This window comes from Lycium ferocissimum, chromosome 1 (assembly GCF_029784015.1).
Source record: "Lycium ferocissimum isolate CSIRO_LF1 chromosome 1, AGI_CSIRO_Lferr_CH_V1, whole genome shotgun sequence".
Classification (NCBI taxonomy): domain Eukaryota; kingdom Viridiplantae; phylum Streptophyta; class Magnoliopsida; order Solanales; family Solanaceae; genus Lycium; species Lycium ferocissimum.
In genome coordinates, this window is record NC_081342.1 from 46,581,927 (window position 1) to 46,603,548 (window position 21,622).

A 21,622-nucleotide genomic window follows, 5' to 3' on the forward strand; every position below is an offset into this window, starting at 1 on the left:
TATAGTTTATGTAAACATGAAATGGAAGTGGTAAGATGCAAACTATGATAGTTGTTAATGGAATTGAAAGATAAAAATACGTTATGGAAGTTCATGATTGGAGTTGGAAGTTTTGAACGAAATATGATTTCGGTGGAATTTTTGTGTAATTTGTGAAATAATGCGAAATGCTCCCGAATTGTATTTGAATTGTCTTGAATGAGTAAATGAGTATGAAAACATTGATATTAGCTTGAAAATGTGAAGTTAGTTTGGAAGTTGTTGCTTTATGAAGAAAGAAGACTAATCATGTTAGTAAGCAATTCTAGTTGATGATTGTTGTTGTTGGTGTTGTTATTGGCCTGTTGTTGGTTATTAAAAGCGAGTTAAATTCTCGGGGCGTCGTATTTATAGGAGGTGCTTTGCGGAATTTCGGTAGCTAAGTATAAACCCAAGAGTGAAATGTTAACTCTCATGAATAGTAACTGGTAAAGATGACCATTTGCAGATTTTTGGCGAAACGGGAATCAAGATTGGACGAGCGTAAGGCATAACGAAGGTATGTAAAGCCTTCCCTATCTTTCTTTGGCATGTTCTGAGTGTAATAGGCTTGAAAGCGAGCCTTGATTGCACTTCCGCGTCTCATAATCTAAGATTGAAAATAGCGCTAAATCGTTCGATAAGATTGAACACCAACCTTCACAAATTGTCGTCAAAATGATTCACATGTACGAAACCTTCCCAAATGAGCCTGAATTGTCCCAAATGCTTATAAATGATTCTATAAAGTCTGTGATCATATAAGGCCCGTAGAATAATGCATCACAATACATCGGCCTATGGAGCCGCTTACAACACTGACATACTACATACACGACAACTTTGTACGCAAGTCTCTAACATGGAACATGGAACCGTATCATAATGCTCGACTCGGCGGCACTCCGGAGAAAATGGAGCTCGCCGATCCCGGCTGAACATCTTCGCTAATATCTTGACTCATCTGGTGTACTCCGCGTGGCATGAACGCGGCGTCCACAAGAAGGGACGTCGGTACGAGCAACGTGCGAGTAAAGGCATGAGTAACAACATATAAAAGGATGCAAAGCATGAATAGTAACAAGACGAAATCATAGGGCATTTCCTGAGATAAGGAGTAACCTGCACATCTCAGTGCCCTTTTGGGCGGAACCTAGCCTGTTTAGTGCTGCGGAACGTGCTGCCCGGTCCATACATATATATTAAATTGCTGCGGAACGCACAGCCCGATCCATATAATATATTCTTTGCGGGAACGTGCGCCCGATCCATAAATATGTAATAAAAAGAGTAGCTTTGTACATCCGAGTGCCTTTTAGGCGGAACCATGCATGTCTTAGTGCGCGAACGTGCGGCCCGATCCATATAGTATATATATAATCTTTGCGAACGTGCAGCCCGATCCATATAGTATATTCTGCGGAACGTGCGGCCCGATCCATATAATATATTCTTGCGAACGTGCGGCCCGATCCATAACCACATATCCCGCGTCGGGCATCCGTCCGGGACGGTATCATGTCATATTATACCAACTGATCAGGTGGCTACGCGTATATAACGCTCTCGCCCTTTTTCCCATATTCCCCATATACATATACATATACATATATCATATTCATATATCATATTCATATATCATATAAGTAGCATGCATGAGATCCCAAAGAAAGTCATGTATCTATCGGAGTGACGTAAGGTCGGTAACCTCCGATCGTATTATGGAATAATCATGGTCGATTTGTCTCACCTTGAAAGAACGATTATTATAAGGTGAGACTGTCAATGAAGAATAACTTCACGAGGAAACATGAAACAGGATCATAAGGCATCATTTCATATACTTTAGAATCTGTAGACATAGTCATAATTCATGAATAAAATTGAGAAATCAAGAAATCGCTCAACATTCTCATATCATCTTTGAAATCATAGACTTGGACCCTTAAACATGGAATCATCATCATCATATTCATCGTAGGAAAATATTCTCATTTTTGACATCATCGTTGTCATGGTAAAACATATCCATCGTTGTTGTCATGGAAGCTTACGGAGTCATAAACCTCCGTTTAGGAAAGATACAGACATTTCAGAATTCTTTCTAGAATAGGTCGTTAGAACCAACAAGGAAAGTCGCGGGGCCCACGGACGAGCATCAACCCGATTCGGGCCCGCCTATGAAAGTTAAAGATTATTACTCGTTATAGAGACTTCTACGAACGTTTCATAGCAATCCGAGACCGTATGTGAAAGTTACGGTCGTTCGTAGTTTCGGGCTCGTTTAGAAACATAATTCTTTTGAAAACAAAACTCTTGAAAACGACAAAGTTGTGGAAGCATTCATGAAATCGTAATCTAAGAATCATGCCTTTGAAAGAAAGGGACGAGCCTTAACATACCTTGGCCGCTCCTTAGGCTAATCCAAACTTACGTCCCGACTTCTTCCGATCTACAATAACGTCATTAGGTATCAACCATTAGCCATAAGCGCTTAAGCATCCAATACCAAAGTAACACTTTGTCTACGGAAATTTAGTGACATTTCCCCTATAAATCCATCAACCCAGAGAATTCAACTCGACGAAAACAATCATCAACAACAACCATACCAACAATCATATAAACAACATCAACAATTTATTCCAAACGCATTCTAACATTGGCGATTCTTCTCCACACAATTCGACAACATTTCATTTATATTCAAATAAACTACATACAATCAATTCAATACCAATGCTCGCATGCTCGATTACTAATCCGCAACCATTCACACATGATTTAAGAACATTTCAAGCAATCCATACAATATTCAAGACAACCCAAACAACAAGCCATTCAACCTGAATTTACCAATTTCCATAGGAACAATGACAATATATTTCTTTCTTCCAAATTCATCAATGACGCCCATAATCCATACATTTACAACATTAATTTCATGAATTCAAGAAACCACACTAAAATCACGACAGTCCCAAATCAGCTCACAACGATTATGATTTCCATTCGAGTCATCAAACCTTCATTTTCATCATATAATATCCATAACAACAACGACTACAATGCCAAGTAAATTTTACTCACCATTCCTACACCACATATCTATTCGGCCAAATCCAATATTCACGGCCAAACATCAACTTCAATAGTTTAGGAGTTTCATTCATTTCTATACTCCAAAACATTCACAACCCATGCTTAACATGTGAAAACAAGGATTGAACCTTACCTTCTTCACTCACTTCTTCACTCGGCTAGAGTTGGTGAATTGCGACAACGAGCGGTTTTTTTGTTCCGACAACTCCTCCACGTCGACGGGGACCTTCCATTTAGTAGAAAGGCTAGAAGAAAGGAATTTTTCATGACCAAAATTGAGGGGCCAAATTCGGCCAGCCCCTATGGCCGAATGCCCTCTATCTTTTTTTCTTCCATCTTTCTTGAACTTTCCAAACTTGGAAATAATGAGTTGTGCCATGTATTATTATTACTCACTTATATATATATATATATATATATATATATATATATATATATATATATATATATATATATATATATATATATATATATTGACACAAGCACATGGCCGGTCATGTGCCATGTTTTCCTCTCTTTTTTTTTCTCCAACTTTCTTCAATTTTCTAGAAATTTCTTAAGTCACCAAAGATGACTTATAATCTTGCATGGTCGTGAATAATGCACACATTCATATACATAGCTCCCAAAAATGTGTAATGTACACTTGTGCCATTTTATGGCATGAAAATATTGGCCAACATATAGGTGGGGCCCACGGCCACCTAAGCCTTTTGGCCATTTCATGAGAATTCTTTTCCAACTTTTAGCCTCCAATTTTTCCTTATTCCAAATTTATCCTTAACGCTCCATACCAATAAAAATGAATACGCAACTTATGCGTTCTAAAAAAAAAATTATAACCTTGTCCTTAACTTTCCGCCATTAACTCGAAATATTCAAATGTACAAAATGCGAGGCGTAACAAGTAGCAACCTAGGACTATCCATCCCAACGCCATGTCCAGAGATCTAGGCATGCTTTCTTCATTAATCTCTACTATACATATATGAAATCTTAATCGGAGTCTAACTAAAGTAAGCCGTAACCCACCTCGAGACTGAGTAGGTACCGCGAACATCCAGTGATCTTTATCTTCCATTTTTGAAAAGGAAGCTGAGATGGAAAGGTCTTGGAATAGCAAGAAAATTGAGTAAGCAAGTGTCAAGCATTAAGGTAATCATACCCAGAATCTAGAGAATCTAAATACAACTCCGGGCCCATAAGGGTAAAATCAAAACTTTTACTCATATTAGGTTTTCTAGGTTTTCATTGAATAATAATATAGACCTTATGGTTATCTACACCAAAACAAGTCATAAATAGCATTCTTCTTTAAAATCCCCAATTTTATGAAAACCAAGACTTAACCCATTTGCAAAAATAGTGGAAGAAATAGTATTTGGGGTTGGTTAATTAGCCTAGAATAGGAGTCTAAGAGTTCCTTCGAAAATGCCATGTTTCTAAGTAAAGAGACCCATTTTACCTTCCTGGGGTTTCGCAAGTTAGGAAATACCATTTTTATTAATCCCTATAATCAAAACTTAGTAAATGAAGGAAGAGATTCAAGAGAGATGGAATAAATAAGGCCTAGATCTTACCCTTACCTAGGTTTCACGAGATTTGCTCTGAAAATGCCCCAAATGGCGGCTTGGACTGAGAGTTGGGTAAAAAATAAGGTCAAAACCCGAAATGAACTTTAAATACTAGGTCTGCCTAGCATCATTCACTATGGCGGTCATGGGAAAGCTGTATCGAGCAACCGCTATGGCAAAGTAAAGAGGCGGTCGTGAGGAGGTATGTCTCTTCCGTCGTAGCGAAAATAAGATATGCTGGGCGGAAAGCTTAGGTCGCAAACAGCCCGCTATAACGAGCAACGATTTACTGGGCGAACCCGGCCAGTGGTCCACCCCTCGCTGTGGCGAAGTACTGGACCAGTGGCCCTAACTCAATTATTAATTTCCTTCTATCTCGATTGCGGGCCAACTTATCTGAAAATCCCTTGCATACATCTAACGAGCACAACTAATCAAGAAAGATTAGGACTCGAGTAGAGGAAAGTCGATAACATCCAAACGGGTCATTACAATTCACCCTCATGATCATTGTTGAATTCGACATTCATGCATACATTTCATCCTGCATTTCTCATTGTGATGTGGGGTGGTTCCAATGGAGAAATTGATGGGCAAAAATTATGGAAACATATGATAAGGAAGTGAAGGGTGAAAGTAACCTCTGGACTGTGTGCGGTGTGACTATGGATAGATTTGATATAGTAGCCATCTCTGGGCTGTGTACAAAATGGCTAGTGAAGTGGAAGCCACCTCTGGGCTGTGTGCGGAGTGGCTGGTGTTGTGAAAGTTATATCTGGGCTGTGTGTGGATTGACAAGTACATGGACTTCACGGGTCCCCTATGGGTGGGTCTTGACGACTGGGACGTAGAGGTTTTCTGTCAGTAGCATATGTGTACGGTATGAGACAGTTGACCAGTGCATTGCATTGTATCGCACTTGCATTCATATTACCTCCGCTCATATCACTGATTCTGGTTATTGCATTTATTGCATTGCATGGTTCATTTCTGCATTGATTCCTTGATTGATGATTCCTTGGAGATGTTGTGTGCTTGTTAACGACTTACCTAGACACTTGATGGATTCAAGGACTAGAGATTTTCATCTAGGCTATGACTGCAGACTACAGAGATCTATTGTGGTTCATATTCTTTGCGAGTCGTATGTGAACGTGCTTAGTGATTGTACTTGACTGCTTGCATGCCTATCTTTCAGTTTCTTTCTTCATGTATGTGAACTAATTATTGTCGGCATATGATACCTACCAGTACTCTTTGTTTGTACTGATGCTACCTTGCTGCACTCTTTTTTGAGTGCAGAGCTTGTTACAGATTCTACGTCAGGCCCTAGTGAGTTAATTTCCTGAGGTAGTCAGTTGGAGTTTCCAGGGTGAGCCATGTTCTGATCTACTATCCGAAACACTCTTCTATCATGATAATTGTCCCTTGTCTTCAAGACAGTATTGTGCAGACCTGATATATCTTACTATTTAGATTTATACTCATACTTAGTAGCTTTTGTACTGTGACTTGACTAGATTCCTGGGGTAGTTATTGTATTTTCGCACTTATATACTTCTTATGATATGGAGACTGCTTAAATGCTTCTGTTTCTTTTGGTATGCTTAATTTGATAGATTGGCTAAGGGAAGGGTTCGCCTACCAGTTGGGATTTGGGTAGCTGCCCGCGTGATCCGTGATTTGAGTCATGAAAAGTTGGTATTAGAGCCATAGGTTACTCGGTCTTTCAAGTACAAGAGCATGTCTAGTAGAGTCGTACAGATCGGCATGATGAGCTCCGTATCTATCTGCGAGAGGCTATGGGACATTTAGGAAACTTCCAGTTCTTTCATTCCTTTCATGCTGCTTCGTTCAAATTGTTATCTAGTCGACTCAAATCGATGTATGAATTTCTTTGTCTTATTCTCTCATATATGGTGGGAACTCATCCTTAAATTCTTATGTGAAAAGTTTTATTATGATGTAGCATAGTACGGTACGAGATGTGTCATCCTGATTCGGACGAGTGACCAGGTTTAGTTTCCAGCTATGGCTTGAGGATTCAGTTGTGGGGGTTTTCTTGAGAAATGGGAGAGATAGTACATAGGATCGCGTGATATCTGTGTTTTCAGCTTTGGGTTGCTCAAAAGTCACAGAAATTCTTTTATGGCTTAACAAGAATGAATTGTTCGATGTATGATTGGTTTGGCAAAAGTTTCAACATCGTCAAGGTATTATGATGGTTTGTGTGGCACGGGTGTACCAATGGCAGGTCAACGATTCAACAGTGGAAGTGTATTAGATGTCGATTTGTGGGGACGAGTGTAAGTTTGGTAAGGATCATCGAATTTGGAAAAAGGATAGTGACCGTGTGTAATAAAGAAGAGAAGTTGAGAATAAGGACGGGAAGGATGACTTTTGTGGAAAGCGCGTAGCGAAGTAATATTTCTTAGGGTCTATTACTATTGGTACTTCTTGTGTTATGGGACGAAGGTGTAAGGAAGAGAGTTTTGGATAGATCAATCTTCGCTATAGGATGGGAACAACTGGTATCAAACGTACTCGTCAAGATAAGGTTGCAAGATGCACGAGAGTGGATTTCATTTTTGGTTGTGAAAAGTTAAGCTGGGTTTCGGCATGACAGAATAGTTGTGGTGAAGTAACAGCTAGTGGTTTGTGGGTTCTTTCGAGAAAATATTTATCAGTTCTAGATCGGAAAGCAAGGCTACTTGTGACGAGTGGAGACTTAAGGTACTGGGCAGTTGTGTTCCTGGTCCTTCAGTATAGTGTGTGTTCACAGGGTCATCGTGTTTAGAGGAGTGGTAAGGAGATCGTTGAATCAAGAGCTAGTTGATTTGAGAGTTATGTTGCGGTCATACACGGTGGAATAGACATAAGGGTTCAGTGATGAGTTGGTACGTTTGGTTATGTCATAAGGCTAATAGGGGACAATGGTTGACTAATGGAAACAACTCAAGTGTTGAGCCAGTATATGTTTGGTACTCAGAGGGTTATTGGGTGTTGCATCTAAATTTGGACTAGGGTTGAGGGCCTTGTATCTGTTGCGTAAGATGCAGTTAGATCCTGCTAATACTGGTGTTATTACTCGGCTGAGTTGATCGAATAAAGGGGATTATCGCGCGAATGGTTAGAGGTGTTCTGGTTCGACGAGTAAGGAAAGAGGTGATTCTTCGCGGGCGAGTAGCGTTTAAAGACATTTGAAGCTGTAGATCAATGATGGGGTTTAAATTAATTCAAGTTATGGAGAACATTTCAAAAATTGAGTTAAAGGAATTTGAGTAAGGGCACCTTAGTGGAGAGACATGATAGATTATGTGTGAGGAAAAGATTAGATTAGATTAGATTATGATAGATTATGCATGAGGAAAATATTAGAATTGGTTTCCATAGATGTGTGATAGGGCTGTGATTGGTTTCAGAAGGTTTGAAGTCTGTTCGGGTGACTATTGGTGATATTCAGGGGTTGTGCATCCATTCTGGGTCAGAATTGTTAGACTAAAGCCTGGTGTACTATGTGTATATTTCCAGGAGGGCTTATAGGTTTCCTAGTAATCACCTTCAAGGATCAAATAGCTTTCAATTCAGAATTGAGGTATGATAGGTTTAGAGTGATCAGATTGTTTTCTACGGGTTTGGACTCGGCAAGGTAATCAGTGGATGTGTTCCAGTATGGTAATTCAAAGATTTAAGAAGGCTTGGGTGATGGGTTTTGGCTAAAGTAGTTTCAACACCAGGTTATCGAATTAACAAACTTGGAACGAGCAAGATCGGCTTGAGAAAGATCAGCTTTGACAGAATTGCGTAGAAATCTCAAATGGAGCAAGGATTCTTTTATAGAAAGAGTAAGTTATGGTTTCGGGCTTGTGGTGTGTGTTTATGTGTTTCTAAGAAATCGTAATGCGAAGAACGGCTTTAGAAGGTGTGAGATAAGGGTTAGCGGAATCAGAGCATTTTACCGGTTCAGGATGGGCTATGGTTATATCTATATCTATATGATTGTGTTGTTTTGGGAAATTTTTAGGGGGCCTATCAATTGTGTTAAGAGGTATGGGTTTATCGAATCAGAGAATTCCAGCGAAAATAGTTCTTATATTCAAGGAACAGTTGTGAAAAAAATTTTGAGTATAGAAGATCAGATCTTTGAGCTAAATCAAAGGAAGTTTTGACTGATAAGGTGAACGGGCAGTGATTTTGGCATACTTCTGGCCGTAGAGGCTTCCGTGTGGTTATAATAAGATTCCTTGGTTACCGTCAGCTTTCATACTCTTTTTCCTCATTTGAGGATGAGCGATCATTTAATTGGTATCTGATGTAATGACCCATTTGGTCGTTATAGTGCTTTTGACCCATTTACCCCTATTGACCCTTCTCGGAGCCCTGTTAGTATGATTGTGACCAGCGAGGATGGGCGAAATGATTCCCGAGGTAATTGGGCGAGTTTTATGGTGGCTTATGAGAATTAGAACCTTAAAGTGAAAAGCCTTTGACAGATAGTTCACCTTTGGGTAAACGGACCTTTTTATGAAATCAGTCAATTCCGTGAGGTCCGGAGGGTCGACCATAACTTGGTGGGGTAGTCAATTGGGTTCCTGAGGCACTCAGGAGCGTTTTGAGCTATTGGTTGGAAAGTTAGTTTTTGGCCGTTGGGGGTTGAACAGGTCCAATAGACCTCAGATGGAAATTCCAAGACAATGAGTGAGTTCGTAGCGTGTTTTTATGTATGTATGTATGCATATCTATTTTTTATTTGGGATGTCTCAGGTTATGTTGGGATTTAGGGTGAACTTGGTGAAAAACCAGAAATTGCTGGTTTCTGATGTCTCGCCCCAGCTAGACTGGGTGCGCCTCGACGGACCCGCCTTAGCGAGGGTTGGTTAGCAGGCGTGGAAGTTCTACTTTTCTATTGGAATCTACCCCAGCGGATAATCCTCAGCTAAGGCGAGATCGCGGCAGTGGAACCGCTTCCGCTGGAGCGGATAATGCTGATTCAGATTCATTAAATGCCTAATTCGAACCTTTCATTTCCCATTCGCAAAATTTATTCTCCAAGTGACTCAAGGGCGATTTGAAATGTCTTCTAAGTGGATTCATCTTGGGGATAAGTCTCTCCCACCTTGTTCTTAATTACTTACCTTCCGAAGCTTGATATCTATGGTGAAATCTAGAAAGATAGTTGAAGAAGATGAGTTTCCAGCTTAATTTTATTATTTGAATATTAGGCTATAAATGTGAGATTAATTGAGGGATTTGGCTAATCTAACCATGGAATTTCATTAATTAGTAGTAATAAGCTTGAATCTCCTATTGGATTAATGATTTGATTATGGGAAAACAAGGGTTTATGCCTAATTAGGTGTTTTGTTTTCAATGATGAAATTGATTAATAATTGAGCTAAATTAGCAATTGAAGAGTAGTATTGAACTTCTAGATCATTGGGTTACCAATTTTATCTTTGAAATACACGTTTTACCTTTGTGGGTCCGATTTCCCTCTTTTCTTTAGTTGATTTTGATTCGAACAAACTTATAGCAATATGGGTACCGTTGTTCCCCGTTTCTAATGTTTCTAACTTAGATTTCGGTAATTGCTATACTCTGAGTATTCAGAGGCTCTTTGGAAGGGCAAGGTTGATATTTGACTGTTCGTGGTACCAGCTTGGCAGGGAGGTTGATTACGGCTTACCTTTTGGTTAGACTTCAGTTAGTGAAGCATATGTAGAACTTAGTTATTGATGGAGAAAGCATGTTAAACCTTTGGGCATGAAGTTGAGATGGATATTCTTAGGTTGGTATTCCTGATGACTTTGTGAGCTTGTCACCTCATTTATTGTGATTTGTCTTATTGCCATATGTGTGGTGTTGGGCTTGTTACTTATTTGCTATGTTGCGGTTGCGATACATTCATCTCTCACTTATCTTTTCATTTATCATTGATAAAGGAAAAATTGAATTCGGTATTGATATTGTGATGTGTGCTCATGTAGAGGCACGAATAAGGTTGTATTATGATTTATACTTGAGATCGATATCATGCATATCATTCATACACATTCTACATGATACATTGTTATGAACTGTGATTTGATATTAATAATGACAAGAGAGAAAGTGAAACATCCGAGGCTTCTTATTGTGGTGTTTGCTACATGCATATTTCATATGGCATCCCTTACATATATTATTTGATGTTATCTATGTGGTCCGAAGGGAAATTATTCCAGACGTGGAATTGCACAGATTTGGGAATAAGTTTGTATTGGTAATTGATATACGGATGTTTTTATGTTTATTCACCCTCATGATCATTGTTGAATTCGACATTCATGCATACATTTCATCTTACATTTCTCATAGTGATGTGGTGTGGTTCCAGTGGAGAAATTGATATGGAAACGTATGATAAGGAAGTGAAGGATGAAAGTCACCTCTGGGTTGTGTGCGAAGTGACTATGGACAGATTTGAAATAGTAGCCATCTCTAAGCTGTGTACGGAATAGCTAGTGATGTGGAAGCCACCTCTAGGCTATGTGCAGAGTGGCTGGTATTGTGAAAGTCATCTCTGGGCTGTGTGGGGGTCATGACTATCGAAAGGTGGAGATTTTCCGTCCGTAGCATGTGTGTACGGTATGAGACAGTTGACATTCATTGCATTGCATCGCACTTATATTCTTACTACCTCCACTCATATCACTGATTCTGATTGTTGCATTTATTGCATGGCATGGTTCGTTTCCGCATTAATTCCTTGATTGATGATTCCTTGGAGATGTTGTGTGCTTGTTAATTACTTACCTAGACACTTGATGGAATTAAGGACTAGAGGTTTCCGCTTAGGCTATGACTGTAAACTACTGAGATCTATTGTGGTTCATATTACTGCGAGTCTTACGTGAATGTGCTTAGTGATTGTACTTGACTGCTCACATGCCTATCTTTCAGTTTCTTTCTTCACATGTGAACTAATTGTTGTCGGCCTATGATGCCAGTACTTCTTGTTTATAATGATGCTACCTTGCTATATTCTTTTCTGAGTGTAGAGTTTGTTACAGATTCCACGTCAGGCCCTCGTGAGTGAGTTTCCTGAGGCAGTCAGTTGGAGTTTCCAGGGTGAGCCATGTTCCTATCCGCTACCCGAAAAACTCTTCTATCATGATACTTGTCCCTTGTATTCGAGACAATATTGTTCAGACTTGATGTATCTTACTATTGAGATTTATACTCATACTTAGTAGCTCTTGTATGTGACTTGACTAGATTCCTGGGGTAGTTGTTGTATTTCCGCACTTATATACTTTTATGATATGGAGACCGCTTAGAGACTTCTGTTTCTTTTGGTATGCTTAATTTAATGGATTGGATAAGGGAAGGGTTCTCCTACCAGTTGGGATTTGGGTAGGTGCCCGCGCGATCCGTGATTTGAGTCATGACAAGTTGGTGTTAGAGCCATAGGTTACTCGGTCTTTCAAGTACAAGAGCATGTCTAGTAGAGTCTTGCGGAGCGGTACGATGAGCTCCGTACCTATCTGCGTGAGGCTATGAAACATTTATGAAGCTTCCAATTCTGTCATTCCTTTCGCGCTACTTCATTCAAATTGGTATCTAGTCTACTCAAATTGGTATCTGAATTTCTTTGTCTTATTCTCTCATGAATGGTGGGAACTCATCCTTAACTTCTTATGCGAGCGGTTTTGTTATGACGTGGCATGGTATGGTATGAGATGTGTCATCCTGATACAGACGCTTGACCAGGTTTAGTTTCCAGCTATGGCTTGAGGATTCAGTTGTGTGGGATTATGGTTAAGACTCGTTTATTATGGGGGTTTTCTTGAGAAATGGGAGAGATAGTACAGAGGATCGCGTGATCTCCATGTTTTCAGCGTTTTTTGCTCGGATGAATTGTTCGAGGTATGATTGGTTTGGGAAAAGTTTCAACATCGTCAATGTATTATGATGGTTTGCGTGGCACGGGTGTACAATCCTTCTTAAAGTCTCTCCACTGGGAAATACCGACCAACTCTGGTTATTCTAGCAAATCGACTAGTAGATGCAATACCCCAAACCACCATTAAAGTGGTCCCCCATCCGTGGGCGATCCTTAATTATCGTACACACAATCCTACTACTGTTCTCATATAGCTTCACCGAATTACCCTCGCCAAAAATCCCTTAACTAAAGAATCCTTCTTCCATCTTAGTTCATGAGTTTACTGACCCAACATCGATACCTAAATGTTCTATAGTAAACTAACCTCTCATGCTTTCAATCGGTATGGCTAATCCTTAATTTCTGAAATGTTCTTCACAACTAGAATACGTTTCAAACCCTCATTGTTCTACTACTAAACCTTATTGTCTGACTCCTCACTCGAGGGTCCGTAAGCGATGCTTGCCCACAAAGTATCACTTCTTGCCTTGTTTCGTCGAACGTAACACCTCTAACAAAAATGTGATTGTCCCTCTCATTCGGTCAACTACAGAGAGTTGCATCACAAGTAATTGCAGAAACTTACAGAGTTTTAAACAACAGATTCAATGTCCACAGCCTTTGTCCAAAATTATATGCAAAACCTGATAAATCCTTGAGCACTGAAACTTGACACTTGTCCATCGCAAGAGGAATTTCTCTTAATCAATCACTAACCTCGAATTACTTAGTGAACCTGCGAACTCGCCCTTCATTAAAGGATCACAACCACCTATTCCCTTAAGATTCACTCGTCACAAGTAATTTCCCCCACTTGACCCAAAGCCGATAGCCATTTCCTCAAGAAACCACCGAACCACTAGTTCTTACTCTATCGCCACAATTCTATCATGCCAAAGCTCAACTGAACTTTTCATAATCTAATCAACAACCACCTTCGCACATCTTGTAACCTTATCCTGACGAGCATGTCAGGTACCAGTTGTTCTTTTCATATAACAAAGATTGATCCATTCAAATTCTCTTCCTTATGTCCCTGTCCCATAGGACAATAGAAGACTTTTTACAATCATTCCCTAAGAAGCTTTACTTCTTCACACCTTACCACAAAAGGTCATTTTTCATGTCCACATCCTCAACTTCTCTTCCAAGTCTTAACACAGTCACTATCCTCTTGTAAAATCCGAAGATCCTCCCCAAGCCTACACTTGTACTTAGATATCAGCATCAGTACTCTCCTCATGCTGAATTATTGACTTGCCATTGATGCACTCATGCCACACACTATCATAATATACTGGGACGATGCTGATACTTTCCCACTCTAATCATACCTCTAGAAAATCACATTGCTAACTCATAATTGTTGTTCCTCGACTTCCAAGCAACTAACTGTTGAAGACATGGAGATCATGTAGTCCTCCATATTATCACTCCACTTTCCTATACCGAACTAAAGAGTCTCAATTATAGCTAAAAATTGAACTTGGTCACACGTATAATGACACATCTCGTACCATACCACGCCACGTCACATAAAGCCCCTCACTTACGAATTCAAGAACATGTTCCTACCATCAGTGAGAGAATTGAACAACAAAGTTCAGATACCAGTTTGAACAAACTCGCATGATAAGAATGAAAGAATGGAAGTTTCTTAAATGTCCTATAGCCTCTCGAGGATGGGTACGGACATCTACGTACCAATTTGTAGGACTCTACTAAACATTACTCTTGTACTCGTGAGACCGGTGAACCTAGAGCTTTGATACCAACTTTATCACGACCCACAATTCCAATTTTGTGTCGTGAGGGCACCTACCCTAAACCTGTACCCAAGCCAAATAATAAAGTAAATGTGAAAGAATTAAAGGAAACACTCAATGTACTAAAATGTTCTTAATAACTTAATTATAAACACGTCTAAGTCAAACACATTCCCAAGACCTGGAAATCATAACTACAAGCGCGACTAATCCAGAATACAAGTCTTAAATTACTACATACCACTGCCCGAATTAGAAAATGACATATAATAAAAATAGGAAAGAAGTCCGATGCTCTGGGACCATCATCAGCTCACCCAAGCCCTCAAACACACCTCATCAATCAATTACATCTCATCCTCTACTTGAGCCTGAATCTAAACCAGCACACAAAAGAATGAGTACGGGAAGCACGTCTACCCAGCAACATCGTTGACCAAAACTAGACTATAGTGGTGGCGAGGGTTGGTACTTTCGATACTCTTTTTCTTGCTTAGTTATTTACAATTATACGTTTTTTATAAGCATTTAAATAAATTAAGTAAAGATTCTACTATTAAACCAAGTCATAAAGTTCATTATTTTCACGTATAGGTGTAAAGTTGCTACTTTTACATCACTTAGGACAACTATGACGATAAAGATCCAATCTTTATCCCATTTTGGAGAAGAACAACCATAAAGATTCCAGCTTTTGTTATTTAGAGCAGTTATAGGGATAGAGATTCAATCTTTCCTCAATTAAGGCTCATATACTCATAAAGATTCAACCTTTCATCGATTAAGACAAGTTCAGTCATTAAGACTCTACCTTTACATTATTTAGGGCAATATATTAATAAAGATTCGATCTTTCATCCTTTTAGGATAAATATTATCATAAAAATTCAACCTTTCCATCTTTTAAGTCAAGGAAAGCCATAAAGATTCTATCTTTATTTCATCTCAAGCCAGTGAAACCATAAAGATTCCATCTCTATATCATGTAAGGCATATATGGCATGAAATCACATAAGAAGATAAGAGAATGATGGATGAATGAATCCAATGCACTGGCTAATAACAAACCTGGTACACACATGCTAAGGGCTTTGCCATATAGTTATGACCTGTAGAGGACTCGCGAGGTCCATATACCCTGTTGCAGCGTGCAACCCGATCCATAGATTATATATATGTTGTGGCGTGCAACCCGATCCCATGTTGCGGTGTGCAACCCGATCCCATATATCATCACGAGGTGTAAACCTCAATATTACCTCTTTCACCATTTATCCATCAGTATGTATGAATGAGTACATGTATGCAACAGTGTCAAGTACCATATGTCCTATATATAGAAATGGATAAGCATAAGTATATTTCAACTCAAGCACCAACATGGATTATTCTTTCACAAGTCATACAAGTCATGGAGTGATGAGGCAAACGACATCAAATACTTGAAATTATTTATCAACATGGCTCTTATGGCCCATATAAATAGCAACCATATTGTCACGAAACAATTCGTGAATCGTGATGGCACCTACGCTATCCCCCTAGGTAGGTGAATCATTCCCAAAATTATTTAAGTCCTATATAAATTATGCGGAAGTAAACAATGATTTAGCTAACAATTTCAAATTTTATAAATAACAAGTGCGGAAGTAATAATAACCCCAAAATCTGGTCTGAACTAGTACAAGAGCCACTAATCAGAAACGTAAGTCAAAGGAATACTAAGTCATGAAATACATAATAGAATCTGTCTGTGGAATCAAATAGACAGATAAGCAGGGGAAGGGATTCTGGGCTACGAATCTGGTAATGCTCACCCTGGAATCTCCTGACAAAAGGTCTCGGGGTCACCCACGAAGTTGAGACATGGATCCTGTAACGAACTCTGCAGAAAAGAATGCAGCAAGTTAGCATCAGTACAAACAACAAGTACTGGTAAGCATCATAGGCCGACTAAGATTAGTTTACGCATATAAGGCACAGAATCAACACGATAAACAGATAGGCACATAATAACCACTCAAGTCATATAATATCACATAACCGAATCATCACCTAAGGTGAAGCACCTAAACACATGTCTGCCGGTTCCCAATATTGACTCATAGTAACCACATTCACTTCCCAATATTAACTCATAGTAACCACATTCACTAATGCGACCAACAAATCCAGTCACTCGATGTAAAATATGATGATGATGTATGCAATGCAATGAAATGGACGTTATGCAATGCAATGACCAGTATCTCAACCTGTACAAACATGCTTCGGATGGAATATCGATGTCTCAGCAGTCATTACCCGCGGGGGACCCATGGCGTCCATATACCTGTCACTCTGCACAAAGCCCAGAGATGACATTCACAAAATTATACACTCCGCACAAAGCCTAGAGATGATTTTCAAGAAACTAGCCGCTCCGCACAAAGCCCAGAGGTGACTTTCATCTTTCACTTTCTTTTCAAACGTTTCCATAACCTTTTTCCATCAATTGTTCCACGATTCTTTCATCGAACTATTTTCCACCATATTTCCATCATGTATGAATGTATGAATGCAAGAATGCGAAATTAAATGCAATCAATACCAATGAGTATGCAATAGAGATCATAAAGCACCATAAGCAAATTAAATTCTAACGTAATCAATGCCAACGAATATGCTATGGAGATCATAAAGCACCATAAGCCACATCAAGACTTGCATAATTCACAACAACCATGGAAATGGAATCAACATCGAGTTTCAATCATCATAGTGAATCTATCACATCACCTCACTCCAACCATATAAACAAGTCCACCATATATCACAATGCGAAAAATAATGGCCAAGAGCCCCCATAATCGGAAGACATACCAACCTTAATGTATATCCATCCCAACATCATGTCCGAAGACCTAATCATGCTTTCTTCCGTCAATTTTACGCATACGTATGTTTCACTAATCAAAGTCTAAGAATAGTAAGTTGTAACCTACATCAATGCCTAGCTGGTGCCATGAACAATCAAACGTGAGCCTTGCCCTTCCGAGAAGCTTTCGAATAATCGAAGTCAAGCCAACATCGTAATCTAAGTTAGAAAAAGAGACTAACGATACCTATATTGCTATAGACTTATTCGAATCGAAAATTAGACTTTAAAAGAGGAAATTGGGCCCATAAGGCCTAAATGGGAATTTCAAGATCAAAAACGGTAACCCAACGTTCAAGAAGCTCAATACCATTCCCTAATTGCTAAATAAACTCAATTGATCATCAATTCCAACACTAGATCAAAAACCCCCTATTTAGGATAAAACCCTAGCTCCCCATAATCAATTTACAAAATAAAGATTCAAGCTTAACACCTACTAATTCACTAGGTCCCATGTTTAAAAAAATAAGATGCACCAAATAAACCCATGTTCATAGCTTAATATTCAAACATCAACATTAGGGTTTGTAAACCCATCTTCTCCAACTAATCCCATTAATTTCATCATAGATTCTAACTTAGAAAGTAAATAAACATAAATCAAGGTCAAGGGACTTACTCAAAGATGAATCAACTCTAAAGCTCCTCAAATCGCCTCCAAAATTCTTTAGGGTTTCAACTTTGTGAATGGGGACGAAATGGTTCGAAATGGAACATAAAAAGCTTTCTGGTTCAGGGATCTTTGCTCCCACAGACATAGTTCTCCTTACGCGATCCTGCCTCGGCGGATAACACTTCGTCGAGGCGGACCTCATTACATGACACAACACTCGCGTCTACGGGCCAAGTCCCACTTGGGCAAACCCGCAGAGGCTGAAACACTCTCGCGGAGGTGAGACATCAGATTCTGGTTTTCACCAGGTTTCAACCCAAAATCCCGACATCTATCCGAGACCTCCCGGATACAAACTGGATATGCAACCATATTCAAAAACATGCTACGAACTCACCCGCGCACCTAAAATTCCCAAAAGAGGTCATCTTGACCCGGTAACCCCCCAACCCCTAAAATAAAATTTCCATCCAATAGCCTAAAACACTCTCGAGTGCCTCGGGAACCGAACCAACCACCCTAACAAGTCATAATCAACCATCCGGACCTAATGGAACCAACAAAACTCACAAAAGATCACAAATACCCAAAAGACAACTATTGGTCAATACGTTTTCGCTTATTCAACTTAAGGGATTCTAAACTCCTCAAACCAAATCTTGATCACCTCGAGAACCGCGCTACCCATCCCCACTAGTCAAACACGCTCTAACAAGGTTAGAGGAAAAGTCAATAGGGGTAAAAGGGGCAAAATAGCAATAACGACCAAATAGGTCGCTACATCAGATACCAATTAAATAATTGTTCATCCTCAAACGGAGAAGAAAGAAGAGTACGAAAATCGATGAGATCCCAAAGAATTCTCCTTCATAAAACCTCATGACAGTCTCCACGCGTGCAAGAAATATGTAGATAATACCGCTTGTTCACTTCATGAATCAAAACTTCCTTTAACTTTGCTCAAAGACCCAATTTTCCATATTTTCTATCTACGAAATTTCTTTCACAACTGATCCCAGCATATAAGAACTGTCTTCGCTCGAATTCTATGATTTGATATAACCACACCTCTATACGCGATCCATTGATTCCCTAATTATCATTCTAATCAGCACAAACCTTTAGACATAACCACAAACCGTAGCCCACTCTGAACTGGTAGAATATTCTGATTCCACTAGTCTTTCTTGCACACCTTCCAAGGCCGTTCCCTGCATCAAGATCCTTTAGAACCCCACGCTACACAATCCACCAACCCCAAACTGTCACGACCCAACCAGAGGGCCATGACGGGCATCAGGAGCTAACCTACCGAGCACCTCTCATCATACTCTCATAATCATATCCAGGTGAGCCACATGGCTAACTCATAATTATCATGCACCTAATGACGCGAATCTCATCGGACGTAGGCACTTTTATATGAACATCATCAACTATACCCATATATACGCAAGCCGACAAGGCTATCAAAATGATATACAAAACATGAGCCGACAAAGCTGAGGGATATCTAACTATACACATCTGTCTACGAGCCTCTACGAAGAGTATATAAAATCATAAAGACGGGACAGGACCCCGCCATACCCATATATGTACACAAAAAGAATAATACCAACTATTGCAGTGATCAAATGGAGCACCTCTATAATCAACGATGAAGCGACCTAAAGGTCAATCGTTTCTCCGTCTACCGGCATTAACGCAAGCGTCCACAAATAAAAGGACGTTAGTTCGGATAATGTACTGAGTATGTAAGGCATGAATAGTAACATTATACCTCTTGAGACGTTCATCATGCTTACGTAAGCTTTCTCTAAAGAGAACATTCCATACATATACATATACATATACATATATATATAATTATACCATACCCGACCATGTAGGTTCGGTGTCATCCATACCCGGCCATAACAAGGCTCGGTGTTCTCCATACCCAACTGCAGTGGTGTCCGTGCAATAGATATCATACTCAGCCATATAAGCTCGGTGTCACAAAATAGCTATATGCATATATGACATACATGAGTATCCAAAGGGAACATTACAATTCTATTGGGGTGACATAAAGTTGGTAAACCCCCGATTACCATTATGGAATCACCATCATCATCATCATCATCATTACCATAATCACTATGGAGAGATTTTATCAATAATATCTTAAGAATCTTGCAAGTCATGAACTTCTAGCATTTCTAGGAATAGGACTTTACGGATATTTTAGATGGATTCGTAATAAGAAAATCATGCCTTTAGAAAGAAGGGTTAGCCTTAAATACCTTTACGTCTTCTTAACTATTTAACGTTCTCCTCCAAAGTCCACAAAATCTACATTCAAGAGGATTCACACTAAGTTTAAGTCTTGAAAACACTTCTAAGTTCAAACTAGTGCAATTAACGAATTAACGAAATTTGGGCAGCATTTCCCCTATTTTATCAATTTCCACCAAATTACAAATCAACTCCCAAACAATAATAATAACGTTCACAATACAATAATCAAAAAGATATATTCAATTCAATCTCAAATTTATCCAAATTCCCTTTTTCAAGTTCATCTCATAGTCATCTTCTTCACTTCAACACTTTATAACTTCTCCACTTTAATTCTTTTCATTTCCAAGAGTTACTAATCCATTATATCAACTCAATAATGTAATAATAGGAATATCATAACTTATTATAGAAGAACTTCACCTTCCCCAACTCCTTTCAAGACCAAATTTATCACATCTTCGAAGAGAAGGTGAACAATCATCTTCGATGAATTCTCTTTGGGTTTTGATGTTGATGTTCTCTCTTGATGATATGGAAAGGTTTGAAGTGTTATTGAACCTTCAAGAACCTTCTTTTAATGTGGGGGGAATAATTATGGAAAGTTAACCTAAGATCAGTCCTTTTGAGGTATTTAAAAGTGTGTCCATTCGCCCACCGCTCCGTGTCATGCACGAGTGTACGGCTTAAGATACCGAGGACGCGGCTGCATACTCCCTCCACAACATGGGGGTGGTGTTGGGAATAATTATCACCCAAAATGGGGAATTGGCGGCCAACATGTGACCCAGCATACTGAGTATGCGGCTGCATATTGCTCCCTTTCTCCCGGTTTCGCGAAAATACGTTCTTTTCGATTCACTTGACCTCCAATCCTTATGGAACCTTCTTGGTACTTATGTAAAACTTCATTAACCATCTAAGGTGCCCTATAGCTCCCCCCTCAAGGAATTACTAACCAATGTATAACTCAAATGATAAGAAATGTTCCCAAAACATGACTCAAATTCCAATTTCTTTGACGAACTTACTTCCACCGATTCATATGACTCCAAAACCTTAAGGTACACACTTAAAGTTATAAAATACCCTCCTTAGCCTTATAAGGGATTCATGTCCACTTTAGGCTTACGTTAGTTTACTCATAATGCAACGACACGAAATCTTCAAGATGTAGCATAAACCATGACTTACTCTTGCCAGGAAAGAATCCTGGCTCTATTTGGGAAACTCTAAGCAATTCCATCAAAACTGATCTTATCTGTAGCCAATCGCACTAGTTCCAATTTCGTTAGTTCAGTATTTGGAAGTTGAACCCACTTGGTCAACCCTCATCATCCAACACGTTTAAAGCTTCCAATTCTCCACACTAGATATATACCTACCGGGGAACCCCTTTCCCCAAATTTTAAAAAATGA